This window comes from Tachypleus tridentatus, chromosome 10 (genome assembly GCF_004210375.1).
Source record: "Tachypleus tridentatus isolate NWPU-2018 chromosome 10, ASM421037v1, whole genome shotgun sequence".
Classification (NCBI taxonomy): domain Eukaryota; kingdom Metazoa; phylum Arthropoda; class Merostomata; order Xiphosura; family Limulidae; genus Tachypleus; species Tachypleus tridentatus.
This window is the reverse complement of record NC_134834.1, coordinates 22,929,777-22,954,689: the sequence shown is the minus strand read 5'-3', so window position 1 is coordinate 22,954,689 and position 24,913 is coordinate 22,929,777. Positions and strand designations below refer to the sequence as shown.

The 24,913-nt window shown below is 32.1% G+C and overlaps 1 pseudogene across 1 annotated transcript in view; it reads left to right on the top strand.

Moving 5' to 3' along the window:
- Positions 1-24,913, top strand: part of LOC143228878 (tyrosine-protein kinase Abl-like) — a 128,383-nt pseudogene that overhangs the window by 49,445 nt on the left and 54,025 nt on the right. The window contains exons 5-8 of the transcript XR_013015487.1: positions 2,777-2,861; positions 4,248-4,610; positions 9,438-9,590; positions 11,196-11,285. The product of XR_013015487.1 is annotated as a tyrosine-protein kinase Abl-like (transcript). The remainder of the gene's footprint in view (positions 1-2,776; positions 2,862-4,247; positions 4,611-9,437; positions 9,591-11,195; positions 11,286-24,913) is intronic.

Sequence of the window (24,913 nt, the reverse complement as noted above, 5' to 3'; positions counted from 1 at the left end):
GTTCCTTAGTTGTCTGTGGTTTGTTAGTGAGATGCACTAGTTCTGTAGTTGTCTGTGGTTTGTTAGTGAGATGCACTAGTTCCGTAGTTGTCTGTGGTTTGTTAGTGAGATGCACTAGTTCTGTAGTTGTCTGTGGTTTGTTAGTGAGATGCACCAGTTCCACCAGTGTAGTTGTCTGTGGTTTGTTAGTGAGATGCACTAGTTCTGTAGTTGTCTGTGGTTTGTTAGTGAGATGCACTAGTTCTGTAGTTGTCTGTGGTTTGTTAGTGAGATGCACTAGTTCCGTAGTTGTCTGTGGTTTGTTAGTGAGATGCACTAGTTCTGTAGTTGTCTGTGGTTTGTTAGTGAGATGCACTAGTTCTGTAGTTGTCTGTGGTTTGTTAGTGAGATGCACTAGTTCCGTAGTTGTCTGTGGTTTGTTAGTGAGATGCACTAGTTCTGTAGTTGTCTGTGGTTTGTTAGTGAGATGCACTAGTTCTGTAGTTGTCTGTGGTTTGTTAGTGAGATGCACTAGTTCTGTAGTTGTCTGTGGTTTGTTAGTGAGATGCACTAGTTCCGTAGTTGTCTGTGGTTTGTTAGTGAGATGCACTAGTTCCGTAGTTGTCTGTGGTTTGTTAGTGAGATGCACTAGTTCTGTAGTTGTCTGTGGTTTGTTAGTGAGATGCACTAGTTCTGTGGCTTGGTGTTAGTGAGATGCACCAGTTCTGTAGTTGTCTGTGGTTTGTTAGTGAGATGCACTAGTTCTGTAGTTGTCTGTGGTTTGTTAGTGAGATGCACTAGTTCCGTAGTTGTCTGTGGTTTGTTAGTGAGATGCACAAGTTCTGTAGTTGTCTGTGGTTTGTTAGTGAGATGCACTAGTTCTGTAGTTGTCTGTGGTTTGTTAGTGAGATGCACTAGTTCCGTAGTTGTCTGTGGTTTGTTAGTGAGATGCACTAGTTCCGTAGTTGTCTGTGGTTTGTTAGTGAGATGCACTAGTTCCTTAGTTGTCTGTGGTTTGTTAGTGAGATGCACTAGTTCCGTAGTTGTCTGTGGTTTGTTAGTGAGATGCACTAGTTCCTTAGTTGTCTGTGGTTTGTTAGTGAGATGCACTAGTTCTGTAGTTGTCTGTGGTTTGTTAGTGAGATGCACTAGTTCCGTGAGTTGTCTGTGGTTTGTTAGTGAGATGCACTAGTTGGGTAGTTGTCTGTGGTTTGTTAGTGAGATGCACTAGTTCTGTAGTTGTCTGTGGTTTGTTAGTGAGATGCACTAGTTCCTTAGTTGTCTGTGGTTTGTTAGTGAGATGCACTAGTTCCTTAGTTGTCTGTGGTTTGTTAGTGAGATGCACTAGTTCCGTAGTTGTCTGTGGTTTGTTAGTGAGATGCACTAGTTCTGTAGTTGTCTGTGGTTTGTTAGTGAGATGCACTAGTTCTGTAGTTGTCTGTGGTTTGTTAGTGAGATGCACTAGTTCCGTAGTTGTCTGTGGTTTGTTAGTGAGATGCACTAGTTCCGTAGTTGTCTGTGGTTTGTTAGTGAGATGCACTAGTTCCGTAGTTGTCTGTGGTTTGTTAGTGAGATGCACTAGTTCCGTAGTTGTCTGTGGTTTGTTAGTGAGATGCACTAGTTCCGTAGTTCTCTGTGGTTTTTTGCTTTCCCCAAGCCAGCACAGATAATTGAGGCTCATGTATATATTTATTTATTGTAACAGTAACAAGTTCATACTAACAACCGCTTGATAGTATTGCACGAACTAACTGCCTTTGGTTCTGTTCAAGCTTAAACACGTGCACCGATTGCTTGAATTGAAAGAATGAAGAAAAACCAAATGACATCAAAATTGTGACATGTTGCACAATGGCAATATTTGTTCTTTAAAAAAAATGAAATACTGAATGTACTATTAAATTTATAGAAAAAAATTTGATTTTGGTCTCGAATGTGAAAGCAGTTGCTGACTGCCAAGAGTCCAGAAGAGCTCCAGATTTGCATTTTATTTAGTACAGTCTTATGCAGGAATAAAGTAGAAGATAAAACTAGACATTACAATAGAATATTTAGTTGCCATGGTAATCCTTGGGCCCAGGATTTGTCTAAGTCTGTATTAAAGTTATCCAAAAGAAAAACAGCAAAAGTTATTGGTTAAAGTACTTTGTGAGGTTAAAGAAATATGTAAGTACAGAAGATATCACAAACTGTTATCGATAAAAGATGATTAAATAATAGTAAGAATGCTATGGCTCAAAATAGTATGTAGGGCAGCTTGATCCTTCATTTATAATAGTACTGTGTTTTTAACAACTGTATATTGCAGTTACTGGAGTTTACCACCCTCATGAATACACTTGATGTCATGGCATACAGTTAACAGTTGCTTCTATTGAAAAAGTGACAACAATGATTAAATAGTTTCAGATACAGTTTTATATTGTTTTAGTTTGTAATAATTAGATAAACATAGTATAAAAAAAATTAATTGAATGTATAGATGTTTAAATGTGAATGAGTTATTGAAGAAAGGTGGTTATTTTGTAAGTGTTGTATAATGGATATTACCCTATCATATTTACTTTTCTTGTGCATTGAAGTTCAAAGTGTCATTAATGTTTTAAAAAAAATATTTTGCAAAACTCAATGTAATTTAATAACAAACTTATTTAATGTTCATGAAAAGTTTTAGGATCTTCACATATTTTTAGTTAATTTCACTAATATTGTACTGTTTGAAATCTTAGCACTCTGTATGAACCGTTACATTGAGAGAGGTTGTTCAAAAGTTTAATTTTTTCTTAAATACTTACAGGAAGACACAATGGCCCTTAAGGATTTTCTGGAGGAGGCAGCTATTATGAAAGAAATGAAACATCCAAACTTGGTCCAGCTAATTGGTATTCACATTTTCAAAATCCAGTTAATCCATGTTTTTGTTTAAACACAAGCTTTATACTTTACACAAGAGAACTATTGTTTATTTTATATACTCTCCGTATCATCAAGAAAATCAGTTCCTGCTCTTTACCCATAAGAGTCAATGAACACCAGTTTGTGGTTAGTATTCCTAACATACAGTTTGTGGCCGATGTTAGAGTATGAATTTTATGTGTAGCATTGGAATGTCACTTAGCAGTACCTTATGTATGTATTAATAGAGACATTTAACCAGTTAGCAAACAAAAGACAGAATGAATTATATTTGTTACTTTTAGTATATATGTGTGTGTGTGTTTTAACTTGTAACCTTTTGTAAACACATGTGTTTATGAGATTTGTATAAATTTAAACTCCTGAACCTTAATCATAAAAAAACTTAACATTTTGGGTTCTTATGAGTGAAAGAAAAGAAACTTATGCCAACCAGATGTGCATATTCAATGCCATCAGGCCTATTGTCCAATACAAAGGCTCATCAGGCCTACTGGGTAATGGAAGACACATTAGTGGTGGAGACACTATTATATTACTGGTTTTGCAAACAACAGTTGTTATAATGTGGATTAGATTAAATAAAATTGTAATTATTATCAACTATATTTTAAGTCTTTTACAAATCAGAAGGGAGTAAGGGGGTAATAATTGTTTCTCAAGCCCTAATGATGGTAACTGTGTTACCAAAACTAATCGACCAAAATAACTAATAAAGATTACCTTTCATTGTGCTGAAAAATAATTTACCCGTTTTGAATGTTGTACTATCACATGCAGAACGACATCCCATCTTTCAGGAAACAGATCTTCTGCATTGGTTGTTGTCAGCATTTTTTGCTTCATAGACCAGCAAAATCTTTGTAGAAAGGATTATGAACTGTTAGGAATGTATAGATCTGCAGTGTTGTTTTCTAGTTTTTCTTCATCAAGAAACTGTAATTTTTGAGTCTGACTTGTTTCACAATGAAAGTTACACCTGTGTTAGTAAGTTACTTTTATCTTTATGTGGTTTTAGCAAGTCCTTTTCAACTCACATATTGTAACCTACAATAATTTATGTATATCAGTAATATTGTGCCTAATTTATTACATCACATTATGCAGTGGACCAACTTTTTAATGTATATAGTTAAAATTTTATTTTTTTCCACAAAAGATGAAAATATCCATAATGTTGAGGTCTCATGCATTCTTCAATTTACCGTGTTTGTAATCTTATTGCATTATGTACACCTATTTGATTGGCAGCAAATGTAGCATTTAATTCAAAGGTTTGAATAGTGACACAGAAAAAAGTTTTACAAATGAAAACATTTCTCAAATAATTAATTATTATCAATACTTTTCAGGTGTTTGTACAAGAGAACCTCCATTTTATATAATCACAGAGTTCATGCCTCATGGAAACTTGCTGGACTTTCTGAGGAACGCCATTCGCGATGATATCACGGCTGTGGTGTTGATGTACATGGCCACGCAGATAGCTTCGGCAATGGCTTACCTAGAATCCCGTAGTTTCATACACAGGGACTTAGCAGCAAGAAATTGTTTGGTAGGAGAAAATCATCTTGTAAAGGTGGCTGATTTTGGTTTGGCTCGACTTATGAGAGACGACACTTACACTGCACACGCTGGGGCCAAGTTTCCAATTAAGTGGACTGCTCCTGAAGGCCTTGCTTATAATAAGTTTTCTACCAAGTCTGATGTTTGGGGTGAGTTCTACTTTCAAAAGAATTAAAAATAATGATATTGGTATTGACAGTCAAGTCATAAGTTTTAGTTTTGGCTTCAAGTGGCATTATTTCACTAAATCTTTAACTTGCTGCTTGTAAATTAGCCCTGTAAGGTGCTTAGTATAATAATGTATGCATAGTATATGTCAGTTTTAAATGTCATAGTTTAAAGAATCATAAGGGGAAAAAAAACTGGCTTGGCAAGGAAACATTTGAAACTGTATAATAATTTTGGTTATTTTCAGATAATAATATTTTCCAAAGTGTAACTTTCAATTCACTTTTATTTCTCTCTAAAACATGATGCTTTGTTTGATTTACATATTTTAATAAACTGTGGTTCATAATTATTTATAAAACAGTTCTTCTCTGTTTATGTTTTAAATATCTAATTCAAGCTACTGTTTTGTCATAAAAGTTATTTATTTGTGATTATTGTCTCCCCCCTCTCCCATTTTTATTTGTTATTTAATTTGTTTTATGTAACACTTAACACTTGTTTTATTTGATTAACTGATGTTGCAGTAAGTTTTGTCTCACTATTAGTCATTCAGATATGTTGTTACATACCATACCTCCAGATATCCCTCGTAGAGTATTCTGAAGAACATCATAAGTACATGATCGTTATTTATGTGTCTTTGCGAAAGCACAGGCTTGTATTTGCTGAGAACTATTATAGTTTTGTTTTCTCTGTGAACTTCTTTGATGTTTTCAGGACAACTAATTGTTCCCACCCATTTATGACATTGTAACATAGTGAGGACAACTACAAGATAGCTATGTTTTAAAATAGTTGTAATCAAAATTTAAAACCATTAAACAGAGAAAACTAAGTTGTTGAAGTTAGAGCAAATAAAATGGTGTGAAAAGTAATTTATTGTTTTGTATGAAAGTAATAAAATATAATTTGTGAACAGTATAACATAATATAGTAGGGAGTTTAGAAAACAGGAATAAACACAGAATCTGGGAATTTTTACATAGTTATTTAGATATCCTTTCCATTCATGAAATGTTTCTTCAGTGACAGATAAACCTTATTATGTTCAGAAAGTTTAGTAGGTGAATACAAGATGTTGGAGTGACTCAAATTCTTATTGTGCATTGTTGTTATGGTTATATTGTATTTAAACACTACACATAAATAAACTTTTTTATGTATTAAAGAGAAAGTGTATTTATCAGACATCAATTCATTTCAAGCAAGATTATTGTTAGCAAAAATATTGATACACAATCTTACCTCATTGTGACAGATTAGGTTGTAAGTTCACTGATACATCTTTGTCAGTTTTAGCTGTGTTTCTTCCTGTTTATTTCCAGACGTCTTGGCTTTTGTAATTGACAAACCAAATGTGTGAACTAATGTTGCATTGAAACTGATTGGATATATAAAATGGAACTTTCTGATCAGTGTAAAAAAAAATTAAAATTCTAAAATGTAAAAAAAACAACATAAAAATTAATTAATAAGCAAATCAAATTCAGTTTATTTTTTTTAGTTCAAACTAGATTATGTTTAATAATTGTATCGTAAGTTTCACACACTTTGGTTTAGTATTTTTACTGTGAAAAGGAACACAAGTTAAGGGATATTTTTGACACCTTCCTAGTCCTGAAAGGGTTAAGTATGTTTCGTGAAAACAAACAATGCTATGAAATCACGAGTGATTCTTCAATTGGAAGGATGATGCCACCAGGTTTAAAATTGTCCTTCAGTTGCATGTGGAATTAAAACCTCATCAGGTCATGTATACTTCATATGTTATCCAGAAGAGCATCATTGTTGGGTCATGAGTACCTCTTTAGCTACAACTTAAAGACAATTTTCTCCTAGCATTAAGTACTTCAAGCGTGTCTAGAAGATCGGTATCATCAGGTAATAGATGAATCTTTTGTTTCTGAAAGAACAACATTATCTTCAAATCATGAGAACTACTTTTAGTTGTTTTTAGAAAACAGACATTCAAATATAATACTTTATTATATGTTACCCTTATAACCCGAGTAAGTGGGCTGCAGATTAAAATTGGTATTGCATGTTAGAAATATTAGTTAAATAGAGATAAGTTATAAACAGTTACTGTATATAAGATTATAGGTCAAGAGAATTAGCTAAAATTTGTAATTATAGATTAGGTTTAAAGAAGCAGTAAATTAGTAAAACATCTGTAACTGTGTATAAAATTAAACAAGTGAATTGGTTAAACATCTGTAACTGTGTATAAAATTAAACAAGTGAATTAGTTAAACATCTATAACTGTGTATAAAATTAAACAAGTGAATTGGTTAAACATCTGTAACTGTGTATAAAATTAAACAAGTGAATTGGTTAAACATCTGTGACTGTGTATAAAATTAAACAAGTGAATTAGTTAAACATCTGTAACTGTGTATAAAATTAAACAAGTGAATTAGTTAAACATCTATAACTGTGTATAAAATTAAACAAGTGAATTAGTTAAACATCTGTAACTGTGTATAAAATTAAACAAGTGAATTAGTTAAACATCTATAACTGTGTATAAAATTAAACAAGTGAATTAGTTAAACATCTATAACTGTGTATAAAATTAAACAAGTGAATTAGTTAAACATCTATAACTGTGTATAAAATTAAACAAGTGAATTGGTTAAACATCTGTAACTGTGTATAAAATTAAACAAGTGAAGTAGTTAAACATCTATAACTGTGTATAAAATTAAACAAGTGAATTAGTTAAACATCTATAACTGTGTATAAAATTAAACAAGTGAATTGGTTAAACATCTGTAACTGTGTATAAAATTAAACAAATGAATTAGTTAAACATCTATAACTGTGTATAAAATTAAACAAATGAATTAGTTAAACATCTGTAACTGTGTATAAAATTAAACAAGTGAATTGGTTAAACACCTGTAACTGTGTATAAAATTAAACAAGTGAATTAGTTAAACATCTGTAACTGTGTATAAAATTAAACAAGTGAATTAGTTAAACATCTATAACTGTGTATAAAATTAAACAAGTGAATTAGTTAAACATCTATAACTGTGTATAAAATTAAACAAGTGAATTGGTTAAACATCTGTAACTGTGTATAAAATTAAACAAGTGAATTAGTTAAACATCTGTAACTGTGTATAAAATTAAACAAGTGAATTGGTTAAACATCTGTAACTGTGTATAAAATTAAACAAGTGAATTGGTTAAACATCTAACTGTGTATAAAATTAAACAAGTGAATTAGTTAAACATCTGTAACTGTGTATAAAATTAAACAAGTGAATTAGTTAAACATCTGTAACTGTGTATAAAATTAAACAAGTGAATTGGTTAAACATCTAACTGTGTATAAAATTAAACAAGTGAATTAGTTAAACATCTGTAACTGTGTATAAAATTAAACAAGTGAATTAGTTAAACATCTGTAACTGTGTATAAAATTAAACAAGTGAATTAGTTAAACATCTATAACTGTGTATAAAATTAAACAAGTGAATTGGTTAAACACCTGTAACTGTGTATAAAATTAAACAAGTGAATTAGTTAAACATCTGTAACTGTGTATAAAATTAAACAAGTGAATTGGTTAAACATCTGTAACTGTGTATAAAATTAAACAAGTGAATTGGTTAAACATCTAACTGTGTATAAAATTAAACAAGTGAATTAGTTAAACATCTGTAACTGTGTATAAAATTAAACAAGTGAATTAGTTAAACATCTGTAACTGTGTATAAAATTAAACAAGTGAATTGGTTAAACATCTAACTGTGTATAAAATTAAACAAGTGAATTAGTTAAACATCTGTAACTGTGTATAAAATTAAACAAGTGAATTAGTTAAACATCTGTAACTGTGTATAAAATTAAACAAGTGAATTAGTTAAACATCTGTAACTGTGTATAAAATTAAACAAGTGAATTAGTTAAACATCTGTAACTGTGTATAAAATTAAACAAGTGAATTAGTTAAACATCTGTAACTGTGTATAAAATTAAACAAGTGAATTAGTTAAACATCTGTAACTGTGTATAAAATTAAACAAGTGAATTAGTTAAACATCTGTAACTGTGTATAAAATTAAACAAGTGAATTAGTTAAACATCTGTAACTGTGTATAAAATTAAACAAGTGAATTAGTTAAACATCTGTAACTGTGTATAAAATTAAACAAGTGAATTGGTTAAACATCTGTAACTGTGTATAAAATTAAACAAGTGAATTAGTTAAACATCTATAACTGTGTATAAAATTAAACAAGTGAATTGGTTAAACATCTGTAACTGTGTATAAAATTAAACAAGTGAATTAGTTAAACATCTATAACTGTGTATAAAATTAAACAAGTGAATTAGTTAAACATCTATAACTGTGTATAAAATTAAACAAGTGAATTAGTTAAACATCTATAACTGTGTATAAAATTAAACAAGTGAATTAGTTAAACATCTGAACTGTGTATAAAATTAAACAAGTGAATTGGTTAAACATCTGTAACTGTGTATAAAATTAAACAAGTGAATTAGTTAAACATCTATAACTGTGTATAAAATCAAACAAGTGAATTAGTTAAACATCTATAACTGTGTATAAAATCAAACAAGTGAATTAGTTAAACATCTATAACTGTGTATAAAATTAAACAAGTGAATTAGTTAAACATCTATAACTATAATTTATTAAAGTTGATTTATATTTCTGAACACTGTTGTATTTAATGTGAGTCCACTGCTTAGTTTATTTATATTAATCTTTGTGAATTGTAATTCATAGAAGTTATTCACTAGAATGGATTTTTCTTCATGTCTGTAGCTTTTGGCATCTTACTGTGGGAACTGGCCACATATGGAATGTCTCCTTATCCTGGAGTTGAGCTAACAGATGTTTATCATATGCTGGAAACTGGATACCGAATGGAGTGCCCACCAGGATGTCCACCAAAGGTCTATGAGCTAATGAGACAGTGTGAGTGATAATATTCCATATAGATACAACTACAAAGTTTTACCGTTCTTACCTTCCTGTTTTGTAACTCGGTTCCTTTGGGATGCTGTACATTTGAATGGAATATGTGTAATATCACTAACTTCATTATTATGAAAGTATGGTGTTTCTTATGCCATGAGTTATGACCTAATGGGATATGTTTTTACACTGAGTACACTCTATTCTGCTGGCTCTAAGTTGTAACTAACACACCAGTATTTACTCTTTCTGTGGCAAAGCAGTCCATTATGCTTGGTTTAAAAATTTCAATGTAAAAGTCTCCTCAAGTCCATGGTCATTGATTTAGGTGTAGAAAATTGTTTCTTTATTCCAGTTTGTTTAGTAAGTAACTTTTAACTTTTTTAAGGATATTATAATATACTCAAGTAAAATATTAAAACTGTTATAGGAACTTAAAGAAGATGTAACCTTACAAGATAAGATATAAGAATGCAGACAGCAAGGAGACATCTGTTCCTTAAGCATTCTACCTGCATACCCACCTTTGAGAACAAATTAAGATTTCGACCTCTTACAGATTTTTTCCAAAAATTGCCAAATTTAGAATTAAACTCATGGGATGTGCTCACTTACACTATTGAAGGAGAACTCGTTCCATAGTTCATTCACCTAAGATGAAACTGGAACCTAGCCTACCTTTTCAAAGTATTAAATTTATTCTGTCATCTTCAAAGAAACTGAAGACCTTTATCTTGTTGGTTCTTTAGGATAAACTTGTGAACTTAAATGTTAGCACCTTTTACCCTTCTTTCCTCAAGAAGAAATAGAGAAATGTTAACCTATTTCCATGAGGTAACATTTCCTGGACTCATCTTAATGGCAGTCCTTTGCAGAGGTTCCCATAAGTCAATATCGTTTCTTGGACGAGGTAATCAAAACTGTAAAACATACATAAAATGAGGCCTGATTAGTTCACATTAGATAAAAATCTTCAATTTCAATTTTAAATCTGAACTCATCTGTTTTGTTCCTGATAGATACTCTTGATATTAATATAGTAGCCACTAAATTTATCTGTCAATTTGAAAGACTTCAAAACTGCAATTTACTTGTTTATTCTATAAATATTTTTTTAAGTCTGTTCATTGCCCAAAGCTCTCTAATCAGTTTGTTTATTTCCATGCACCTAAACTCCCTCATTGTTATACAAATTCAGTTTAAATTATATGTAACAAATTTTTTTTAGAACTTCTTCAAATGTCTTGCTCTATATTCTTTTCTCTCTTCCAGCACTGGTTCTGTCCGTGGAACTGACCTCATAACTGTTTGTGCTTGTTTTCATTCTGTAGCTTTTACATTAATAAGCATATGTTAATGAAATTTGGCAGATTATTAATAAACATTAGATTACTTTCATATTCAGAATATCAAATTTTTTATTATGTCTGAAAGTCTGTTAAGACTGTTTTTCTCATGTATGGAAAGAGTTATTGTGAATCCTTTCTGTTGCACATAATTCACCCCTCGTACTGAAAACTATCTTTTAGGTCCACCAGCCCATATTTTCCCTGCACTTTAATATAGTTTCAGACTTTATTCTAATTTGTAGTGCTTGTGTTGCAGGCTGGCTGTGGGAACCTCTCGACAGGCCTACTTTTAAAGACGCTCACCACACTTTAGAAACTATGTTTCAGAATTCTAGCATAACAGAAGGTAAGCGAATTGTATGTAGATATAAATAAGAGGGAAAGAAATTCTCAGACATAACCTAAACTCTAAATATTCAACACATCGTACTCTCTTTTCCTTCTTAAAAGAGAAAATGTTTTATAGGTGTAAATAAATTCCAAAAACAATATTAATATAGTTTATTTTTAAAAAGAGAATGCACTGATATTTAAACTCAAATAAATGTACACACACACACATGTAGCTTCAGTGAACTTAATACTTGTATCATAGCATGTAGTTATAAATGGTTGCTTGTCAGAAGCAAACAGAATTAATATGACATTCAGTAAATTACATGGTATATATATACGAGGTAGAAGAAGAGATATCTATTACTTATAATTTATCATAGCATTAGTAGATTAGTTGCTTAGCTTCCATTTTAGATGCTGTATAAAAAATACTCACTCCACAATTAAATGTAAGCATTTAGTAAGTTACAAGCAACATTAGCTTGTTATACTGTTAGTGGAGTACTATTTTTCTGAGCTTAGTATCCCAAGGTTTGATGTACGTACTTAGAAAATTGCATTTATAAAGGGTCACTTTCACATGGATGTTACAAAAGACTCGCAGTTGATGGTAACTTAAAAAACATACTTATTGTAGATCTTAATCACAATTAAGTTTTTTTTCTGTAGGCCCTAACTCAGATTGAACTGTATAAAGTAGAAAACATTAAATTATTTTTCATATTAATGACCCCCTCACAAAATGCAAGTTCAATAATACCTTGAGAAAATTTATAACATAACTTGGTTTGTGCTTCGTGTACTCAACCATTTAACTGAAAATCACTAAAAAGACAAAAAAATGTTATTGTTTTTATTTTACTATTGATAATTAAGAGAAAAAGAAATACATATTCAAAACATTGAGCTGAATGGTAATTTAAACCTTCAACAGTAAACTGTTTCAAACAAAATCTTAAGTTTTGTGTTATAATAGCAATTCTCTTCTGTTTGTTTTGTGAGGATATTTTCAGAACTTCATGATCAAATCAAAGACATTATCAAAGGTTGTTTTAGTAAACTAACTTCTCCAGACTTCTGGAAAGTTATCGAACTATAACAACTCTTGTATACTACTGGTGGTGTATAATAGTATATTATCTTGGTGTAAACCTCTTGAAGTTTATGATAGTATACCAACTTCTGTACACTACTTTAGGTTTATTATAGTATACCAACTTCTCTACACTACTATAGGTTTATGACAGTGTACCAACTTCTGTACACTACTATATGTTTATGACAGTGTACCAACTTCTGTACACTACTATAGGTTTATGATAGTATACCAACTTCTGTACACTACTATATGTTTATGATAGTATACCAACTTCTGTACACTACTATAGGTTTATGACAGTATACCAACTTCTGTACACTACTATATGTTTATGACAGTGTACCAACTTCTGTACACTACTATAGGTTTATGACAGTGTACCAACTTCTGTACACTACTATATGTTTATGACAGTGTACCAACTTCTGTACACTACTATAGGTTTATAACAGTGTACCAACTTCTGTACACTACTATAGGTTTATAACAGTGCACCAACTTCTGTACACTACTATATGTTTATGACAGTGTAACAACTTCTCTACACTACTATAGGTTTATGATAGTATACCAACTTCTGTACACTACTATAGGTTTATGACAGTATACCAACTTCTGTACACTACTATAGGTTTATGACAGTATACCAACTTCTGTACACTACTATATGTTTATGACAGTATACCAACTTCTGTACACTACTATAGGTTTATGACAGTATACCAACTTCTGTACACTACTATAGGTTTATGACAGTATACCAACTTCTGTACACTACTATAGGTTTATGACAGTATACCAACTTCTGTACACTACTATAGGTTTATGACAGTATACCAACTTCTGTACACTACTATAGGTTTATGACAGTATACCAACTTCTGTACACTACTATAGGTTTATGACAGTATACCAACTTCTGTACACTACTATAGGTTTATGACAGTATACCAACTTCTGTACACTACTATAGGTTTATGATAGTACACCAACTTCTGTGCACTACTATATGTTTATGACAGTGTACCAACTTCTGTACATTACTATAGGTTTATGACAGTATACCAACTTCTGTACACTACTATAGGTTTATGACAGTATACCAACTTCTGTACACTACTATATCTTTATGACAGTGTACCAACTTCTGTACACTACTATAGGTTTATGACAGTATACCAACTTCTGTACACTACTATAGGTTTATGACAGTATACCAACTTCTGTACACTACTATAGGTTTATGACAGTATACCAACTTCTGTACACTACTATAGGTTTATGATAGTATACCAACTTCTCTACACTACTACAGGTTTATGATAGTATACCAACTTCTGTACACTTCTATATGTTTATGACAGTGTACCAACTTCTGTACACTAGTGTAGGTTTATGATAGTATACCAACTTCTGTACACTTCTATATGTTTATGACAGTGTACCAACTTCTGTACACTAGTGTAGGTTTATGATAGTATACCAACTTCTGTACACTACTATATGTTTATGACAGTGTACCAACTTTTGTACACTACTATAAGTTAATGACAGTGTACCAACTTCTGTACACTACTACAGGTTTATGAAAGTATACCAACGTCTGTACACTACTATAGGTTTATGATAGTATACGAACTTCTCAACACTACTATAGGTTTATGATAGTATACGAACTTGTGTATATGATATTATACCAACTTCTCTACACTACTATATGTTTATGATAGTGTACCAACTTTTGTACACTACTATAGGTTTAAGACAGTGTACCAACTTCTGTACACTACTATTGGTTTATGACAGTATACCAACTTCTGTACACTACTATAGGTTTATGACAGTGTACCAACTTCTGTACACTATATTTTTATGACAGTATACCAACTTCTGTACACTACTATTGGTTTATGACAGTGTACCAACTTCTGTACACTACTATATGTTTTATGACAGTGTACCAACTTCTGTACACTACTATAGGTTTATGATACTATACTAATTTATGTACAATACTATATGTTTATGACAGTGTACCAACTTTTGTACACTACTATAAGTTTATGACAGTGTACCAACTTCTGTACACTACTATAGGTTTATGACAGTGTACCAACTTCTGTACACTACTATAGGTTTATGACAGTGTACCAACTTCTGTACACTACTATAGGTTTATGACAGTGTACCAACTTCTGTACACTACTATAGGTTTATGACAGTGTACCAACTTCTGTACACTACTATAGGTTTATCACAGTATACAAACTTCTGTGCACTACTGTATGTTTATGTCAGTATACCAACTTCTGTACACTACTATATGTTTATGACAGTTTATTAACTTCTGTACACTACTATAGGTTTATGACAGTGTACCAACTTCTGTACACTACTATATGTTTATGACAGTGTACCAACTTCTGTACACAACTATTTGTTTATGACAGTGTACCAACTTCTGTACACTACTATATGTTTATGATAGTATACCAACTTCTGTACACTACTATAGATTTATGAGAGTATACCAACTTCTGTACACTACTATAGGTTTATGACAGTATACCAACTTCTGTACACTACTATAGGTTTATGACAGTATACCAACTTCTATACACTACTATAGGTTTATGACAGTATACCAACTTCTGTACACTACTATAGGTTTATGTCAGTATACCAACTTCTGTACACTACTATAGGTTTATGACAGAATACCAACTTCTGTACACTACTATATGTTTATGACAGTGTACCAACTTCTGTACACTACTATAGGTTTATGACAGTGTTACAACTTCTGTACACTACTATATGTTTATGACAGTATACCAACTTTACACTACTATATGTTTATGACAGTGTACCAACTTCTGTACACTACTATAAGTTTATGATAGTATACCAACTTCTGTACACAACTATAGGTTTATGATAGTATACTAACTTCTGTACACTACTATATGTTTATGACAGTATACCAACTTCTGTACACTACTATAGGTTTATGACAGTATACCAACTTCTGTACACTACAATACGTTTATGACAGTATACCGACTTTTGTACACTACTATAGGTTTATGACAGTGAAACAACTTCTCTACACTACTATATGTTTATGACAGTGTACCAACTTTTGTACACTACTATAGGTTTATGATCGTATACCAACTTCTGTACACTACTATATGTTTATGACAGTATACCAACTTCTGTACACTACTATAGGTTTATGACAGTTTACCAACTTCTGTACACTACTATAGGTTTATGACAGTATACTAACTTCTGTACACTACTATAGGTTTATGACAGTGTACTAACTTCTGTACACTATTATAGGTTTATGACAGTATACAAACTTCTGTGCACTACTGTATGTTTATGTCAGTATACCAACTTCTGTACATTACTATATGTTTATGACAGTTTATTAACTTCTGTACACTACTATATGTTTATGATAGTATACCAAAATCTGTACACTACTATAGATTTATGAGAGTATACCAACTTCTGTACACTACTATAGGTTTATGACAGTATACCAACTTCTGTACACTACTATAGGTTTATGACAGTATACCAACTTCTGTACACTACTATAGGTTTATGACAGTATACCAACTTCTGTACACTACTATAGGTTTATGACAGTATACCAACTTCTGTACACTACTATAGGTTTATGACAGAATACCAACTTCTGTACACTACTATATGTTTATGACAGTGTACCAACTTCTGTACACTACTATATGTTTATGACAGTGTACCAACTTCTGTACACTACTATAGGTTTATGACAGTGTTACAACTTCTGTACACTACTATATGTTTATGACAGTATACCAACTTTACACTACTATATGTTTATGACAGTGTACCAACTTCTGTACACTACTATAAGTTTATGATAGTATACCAACTTCTGTACACAACTATAGGTTTATGATAGTATACTAACTTTTGTACACAACTATTTGTTTATGACAGTATACCAACTTCTGTACACTACTATAGGTTTATGACAGTATACCAACTTCTGTACACTACAATACGTTTATGACAGTATACCGACTTTTGTACACTACTATAGGTTTATAACAGTGAAACAACTTCTCTACACTACTATATGTTTATGACAGTGTACCAACTTTTGTACACTACTATAGGTTTATGATCGTATACCAACTTCTGTACACTACTATATGTTTATGACAGTATACCAACTTCTGTACACTACTATAGGTTTATGACAGTTTACCAACTTCTGTACACTACTATATCTTTGTCAGTATATCAACTTCTATACACTATAGGTTTATGACAGTGTATTAACTTCTGTACACTACTATAGGTTTATGACAGTGTACTAACTTCTGTACACTATTATAGGTTTATGACAGTGTACTAATTTCTGTACACTATTATAGGTTTATCACAGTATACAAACTTCTGTGCACTACTGTATGTTTATGTCAGTATACCAACTTCTGTACATTACTATATGTTTATGACAGTTTATTAACTTCTGTACACTACTATATGTTTATGACAGTGTACCAACTTCTGTACACAACTATTTGTTTATGACAGTGTACCAACTTTTGTACACTACTGTAAGTTTATGACAGTGTACCAACTTCTGTACACTACTACAGGTTTATGACAGTGTACCAACTTCTGTACACTACTATTGGTTTATGACAGTGAAACAAATTCTGTACACTACTATAGGTTTAAGATACTATACTAATTTATGTACAATACTATATGTTTATGACAGTGTACCAACTTCTGTACACTACTATAGGTTTATGACAGTGTACCAACTTCTGTACACTACTATAGGTTTATGACAGTATACCAACTTCTGTACACTACTATAGGTTTATGACAGTTTACCAACTTCTGTACACTACTATATGTTTATGACAGTATACCAACTTCTGTACACTACTATAGGTTTATGACAGTGTACCAACTTCTGTACACTACTATATGTTTATGACAGTGTACCAACTTCTGTACACTACTATTTCTTTATGACAGTGTACCAACTTCTGTACACTACTATATGTTTATGACAGTATACCAACTTCTGTACACTACTATAGGTTTATGACAGTATACCAACTTCTGTACACTACTATAGGTTTATGACAGTATACCAACTTCTCTACACTACTATAGGTTTATGACAGTATACCAACTTCTGTACACTACTATAGGTTTATGACAGTATACCAACTTCTGTACACTACTATAGGTTTATGATAGTATACCAACTTCTGTACACTACTCTATGTTTATGACAGTGTACCAACTTCTGTACACTACTATAGGTTTATGACAGTGTACCAACTTCTGTACACTACTATATCTTTATGACAGTATACCAACTTCTGTACACTACTATAGGTTTATGACAGAATACCAACTTCTGTACACTACTATATGTTTATGACAGTGTACCAACTTCTGTACATTACTATAGGTTTATGACAGTGTACCAACTTCTGTACACTACTATATGTTTATGACAGTATACCAACTTCTGTACACTACTATAGGTTTATGACAGTATACCAACTATTTTACACTACTATATGTTTATGACAGTGTACCAACTTCTGTTCACTACTATAAGTTTATGATAGTATACCAACTTCTGTACACAACTATAGGTTTATGATAGTATACTAACTTTTGTACACTACTATTTGTTTATGACAGTGTACCAACTTTTGTACACAACTCTTTGTTTATGACAGTGTACCAACTTTTGTACACTACTATAGGTTTATAACAGTGAAACAACTTCTCTACACTACTATATGTTTGACAGTGTACCAATTTTGTACACTACTATAGGTTTATGATTGTATACCAACTTCTGTACACTACTATATGTTTATGACAGTATACCAACTTCTGTACACTACTATAGGTTTATGACAGTATTACAACTTCTGTACACTACTATAGGTTTATGACAGTATACCAACTTCTGTACACTACTATATGTTTATGACAGTGTACCAACTTCTGTACACTACTATAGGTTTATGACAGTATACCAACTTCTGTACACTACTATAGGTTTATGACAGTGTACCAACTTCTGTACACTACTATAGGTTTATGATAGTATACCAACTTCTGTACACTACTATAGGTTTATGATAGTATACCAACTTCTGTACACTACTATAGTTTATGATAGTTTACCAACTTCTGTACACTACTATATGTTTATGACAGTGTACCAACTTCTGTACACAACTATTTGTTTATGACAGTGTACCAACTTCTGTACACTACTATATGTTTATGATAGTATACCAACTTCTGTACACTACTATAGGTTTATGACAGTATACCAACTTCTGTACACTACTATAGGTTTATGACAGTATACCAACTTCTGTACACTACTATAGGTTTATGACAGTATACCAACTTCTGTACACTACTATAGGTTTATGACAGTATACCAACTTCTGTACACTACTATAGGTTTATGACAGTGTACCAACTTCTGTACACTACTATATGTTTATGACAGTGTACCAACTTCTGTACACTACTATAGGTTTATGACAGTGTACCAACTTCTGTACACTACTATATGTTTATGACAGTATACCAACTTCTGTACACTACTATAGGTTTATGACAGTATACCAACTTCTGTACACTACTATATGTTTATGACAGTGTACCAACTTCTGTACACTACTATAGGTTTATGACAGTGTACCAACTTCTGTACACTACTATAGGTTTATGATAGTATACCAACTTCTGTACACTACTATAGGTTTATGATAGTATACCAACTTCTGTACACTACTATTTGTTTATGACAGTATACCAACTTCTGTACACTACTATAGGTTTATGACAGTATACCAACTTCTGTACACTACTATAGGTTTATGACAGTGTACCAACTTCTGTACACTACTATATGTTTATGACAGTATACCAACTTCTGTACACTACTATAGGTTTATGACAGTATACCAACTTCTGTACACTACTATAGGTTTATGACAGTATACCAACTTCTGTACACTACTATAGGTTTATGACAGTGTACCAACTTCTGTACACTACTATAGGTTTATGACAGTGTACCAACTTCTGTACACTACTATAGGTTTATGACAGTGTACCAACTTCTGTACACTACTATTGGTTTATGACAGTGTACCAACTTCTGTACACTACTATAGGTTTATGATAGTATACCAACTTCTGTACACTACTATATGTTTATGACAGTGTACCAACTTCTGTACACTACTATAAGTTTATGACAGTGTACCAACTTCTGTACACTACTATATGTTTATGACAGTATACCAACTTCTGTACACTACTATAGGTTTATGACAGTTTACCAACTTCTGTACACTACTATATGTTTATGACAGTATACCAACTTCTGTACACTACTATAGGTTTATGACAGTGTACCAACTTCTGTACACTACTATATGTTTATGACAGTGTACCAACTTCTGTACACTACTGTATGTTTATGACAGTATACCAACTTCTGTACACTACTATAGGTTTATGACAGTATACCAACTTCTGTACACTACTATATGTTTATGACAGTATACCAACTTCTGTACACTACTATAGGTTTATGACAGAATACCAACTTCTGTACACTACTATATGTTTATGACAGTGTACCAACTTCTGTACATTACTATAGGTTTATGACAGTGTACCAACTTCTGTACACTACTATATGTTTATGACAGTATACCAACTTCTGTACACTACTATAGGTTTATGACAGTATACCAACTTCTGTACACTACTATATGTTTATGACAGTGTACCAACTTCTGTACACTACTATAGGTTTATGATAGTATACCAACTTCTGTACACTACTATAGGTTTATGACAGTATACCAACTTCTGTACACTACTTTATGTTTATGACAGTGTACCAACTTCTGTACACTACCATAGGTTTATGACAGTGTACCAACTTCTGAACACTACTATAACTTTATTATAGTATACCAACTTCTGTTCACTACTATAGGTTTATGATAGTATACCAACTTCTGTACAATACAAAAAGTTTATGATAGTTTACCAACTTCTGTACACTACTATATGTTTATGACAGTGTACCAACTTCTGTACACAACTATTTGTTTATGACAGTGTACCAACTTCTGTACACTACTATATGTTTATGATAGTATACCAACTTCTGTACACTACTATAGGTTTATGACAGTATACCAACTTCTGTACACTACTATAGGTTTATGACAGTATACCAACTTCTGTACACTACTATAGGTTTATGACAGTATACCAACTTCTGTACACTACTATAGGTTTATGACAGAATACCAACTTCTGTACACTACTATATGTTTATGACAGTGTACCAACTTCTCTACACTACTATAGGTTTATGACAGTGTTACAACTTCTGTACACTACTATATGTTTATGACAGTATACCAACTTCTGTACACTACTATAGGTTTATGACAGTATACCAACTTTACACTACTATATGTTTATGACAGTGTACCAACTTCTGTACACTACTATAAGTTTATGATAGTATACCAACTTCTGTACACAACTATAGGTTTATGATAGTATACTAACTTTTGTACACAACTATTTGTTTATGACAGTATACCAACTTCTGTACACTACTATAGGTTTATGACAGTATACCAACTTCTGTACACTACAATACGTTTATGACAGTATACCAATTTCTGTACACTACTATATGTTTATTACAGTATCCCAACTTCTGTTCACTACTGTAGGTTTATGACAGTATACCAACTTCTCTACATTACGAAAGGTTTATGATAGTATACCAACTTCTGTATACTACTATATGTTTATGACTGTATACCAACTTCTATACACTACTATAGGTTTATCACTGTATTCCAACTTCTGTACACTACTATAGGTTTATGACTGTATACCAACTTCTCTACACTACTATAGGTTTATGATAGTGTACCAACTTCTGTACACTACTATAGGTTTATGACAGTGTACCAACTTCTGTACACTACTACATGTTTATGACAGTATACCAACTTCTGTACACTACTATGGGTTTATGACAGTGTACCAACTTCTGTACACAACTATATTTTTATGACAGTGAACCAACTTCTGTACACTACTATAGGTTTATGACAGTGTACCAACTTCTGTACACTACTATAGGTTTATGACAGTGTACCAACTTCTGTACACTACTATATGTTTATGACAGTATACCAACTTCTGTACACTACTATAGGTTTATGACAGTGTACCAACTTCTGTACACTACTATAGGTTTATGATAGTATACCAACTTCTGTACACTACTATAGGTTTATGACAGTTTACCAACTTCTGTACACTACTTTAGGTTTATGACAGTATACCGACTTCTACACACTACTATATGTTTATGACAGTGTACCAACTTCTGTACACTACTATAGGTTTATGACAGTGTACCAACTTCTGTACACTACTATAGGTTTATGACAGTGTACCAACTTCTGTACACTACTATATGTTTATGACAGTGTACCAACTTCTGTACACTACTATAGGTTTATGATAGTATACCAACTTCTGTACACTACTATATGTTTATGACAGTGTACCAACTTCTGTACACTACTATAGGTTTATGACAGTGTACCAACTTCTGTACACTACTATAGGTTTATGACAGTGTACCAACTTCTGTACACTACTATAGGTTTATGACAGTATACCAACTTCTGTACACTACTATATGTTTATGACAGTATACCAACTTCTGTACACTACTATATGTTTATGACAGTGTACCAACTTCTGTACACTACTATAGGTTTATGACAGTGTACCAACTTCTGTACACTACTATATGTTTATGACAGTGTACCAACTTCTGTACACTACTATAGGTTTATGACAGTATACCAACTTCTGTACACTACTATATGTTTATGACAGTGTACCAACTTCTGTACACTACTATAGGTTTATGACAGTGTACCAACTTCTGTACACTACTATATGTTTATGACAGTATACCAACTTCTGTACACTACTATAGGTTTATGACAGTATACCAACTTCTGTACACTACTATTTGTTTATGACAGTGTACCAACTTCTGTACACTACTCTTTGTTTATGACAGTGTACCAACTTCTGTACACTACTATAGGTTTATGACAGTATACCAACTTCTGTACACTACTATATGTTTATGACAGTGTACCAACTTCTGTACACTACTATAAGTTTATGATAGTATACCAACTTCTGTACACTACTATAGGTTTATGATAGTATACCAACTTCTGTACACTACTATTTGTTTATGACAGTGTACCAACTTCTGTACACTACTATTTGTTTATGACAGTGTACCAACTTTTGTACACTACTATAGGTTTATAACAGTGAAACAACTTCTCTACACTACTATATGTTTATGACAGTGTACTAATTTTGTACACTACTATAGGTTTATAACAGTATAACAACTTCTGTACACTACTATATGTTTATGACAGTATACCAACTTCTGTACACTACTATAGGTTTATGACAGTATATCAACTTCTGTACACTACTATAGGTTTATGACAGTATACCAACTTCTGTACACTACTATATGTTTATGACAGTGTACCAACTTCTGTACACTACTATAGGTTTATGACAGTATACCAACTTCTGTACACTACTATATGTTTATGACAGTGTACCAACTTCTGTACACTACTATAGGTTTATGACAGTGTACCAACTTCTGTACACTACTATATGTTTATGACAGTATACCAACTTCTGTACACTACTATAGGTTTATGACAGTATACCAACTTCTGTACACTACTATTTGTTTATGACAGTGTACCAACTTCTGTACACTACTATAGGTTTATGATAGTATACCAACTTCTGTACACTACTATAGGTTTATGATAGTATACCAACTTCTGTACACTACTATAAGTTTATGATAGTTTACCAACTTCTGTACACTACTATATGTTTATGACAGTGTACCAACTTCTGTACACAACTATTTGTTTATGACAGTGTACCAACTTCTGTACACTACTATATGTTTATGATAGTATACCAACTTCTGTACACTACTATAGGTTTATGACAGTATACCAACTTCTGTACACTACTATAGGTTTATGACAGTATACTTACTTCTGTACACTATAGGTTTATGACAGAATACCAACTTCTGTACACTACTATATGTTTATGACAGTGTACCAACTTCTGTACACTACTATAGGTTTATGACAGTGTACCAACTTCTGTACACTACTATATGTTTATGACAGTGTACCAACTTCTGTACACTACTATATGTTTATGACAGTATACCAACTTCTGTACACTACTATAGGTTTATGACAGTATACCAACTTCTGTACACTACTATATGTTTATGACAGTATACCAACTTCTGTACACTACCATAGGTTTATGACAGTGTACCAACTTCTGTACACTACTATATGTTTATGACAGTATACCAACTTCTGTACACTACTATAGGTTTATGACAGTATACCAACTTCTGTACACTACTATATGTTTATGACAGTGTACCAACTTCTGTACATTACTATAGGTTTATGACAGTGTACCAACTTCTGTACACTACTGTATGTTTATGACAGTATACCAACTTCTGTACACTACTATAGGTTTATGACAGTATACCAACTATTTTACACTACTATATGTTTATGACAGTGTACCAACTTCTGTTCACTATTATAAGTTTATGATAGTATAACAACTTCTGTACACTACTACAGGTTTATGACAGTATACCAACTTCTGTACACTATTTTATGTTTATGACAGTGTACCAACTTCTGTACACTACCATAGGTTTATGACAGTGTACCAACTTCTGAACACTACTATAACTTTATTATAGTATACCAACTTCTGTTCACTACTATAGGTTTATGATAGTATACCAACTTCTGTACACTACTATAGTTTATGATAGTTTACCAACTTCTGTACACTACTATATGTTTATGACAGTGTACCAACTTCTGTACACTACTATTTGTTTATGACAGTGTACCAACTTCTGTACACTACTATATGTTTATGATAGTATACCAACTTCTGTACACTACTACAGGTTTATGACAGTATACCAACTTCTGTACACTACTATAGGTTTATGACAGTATACCAACTTCTGTACACTACTATAGGTTTATGACAGTATACCAACTTCTGTACACTACTATAGGTTTATGACAGTATACCAACTTCTGTACACTACTATATGTTTATGACAGTGTACCAACTTCTGTACACTACTATAGGTTTATGACAGTGTACAACTTCTGTACACTACTATATGTTTATGACAGTATACCAACTTCTGTACACTACTATAGGTTTATGACAGTATACCAACTTTACACTACTATATGTTTATGACAGTGTACCAA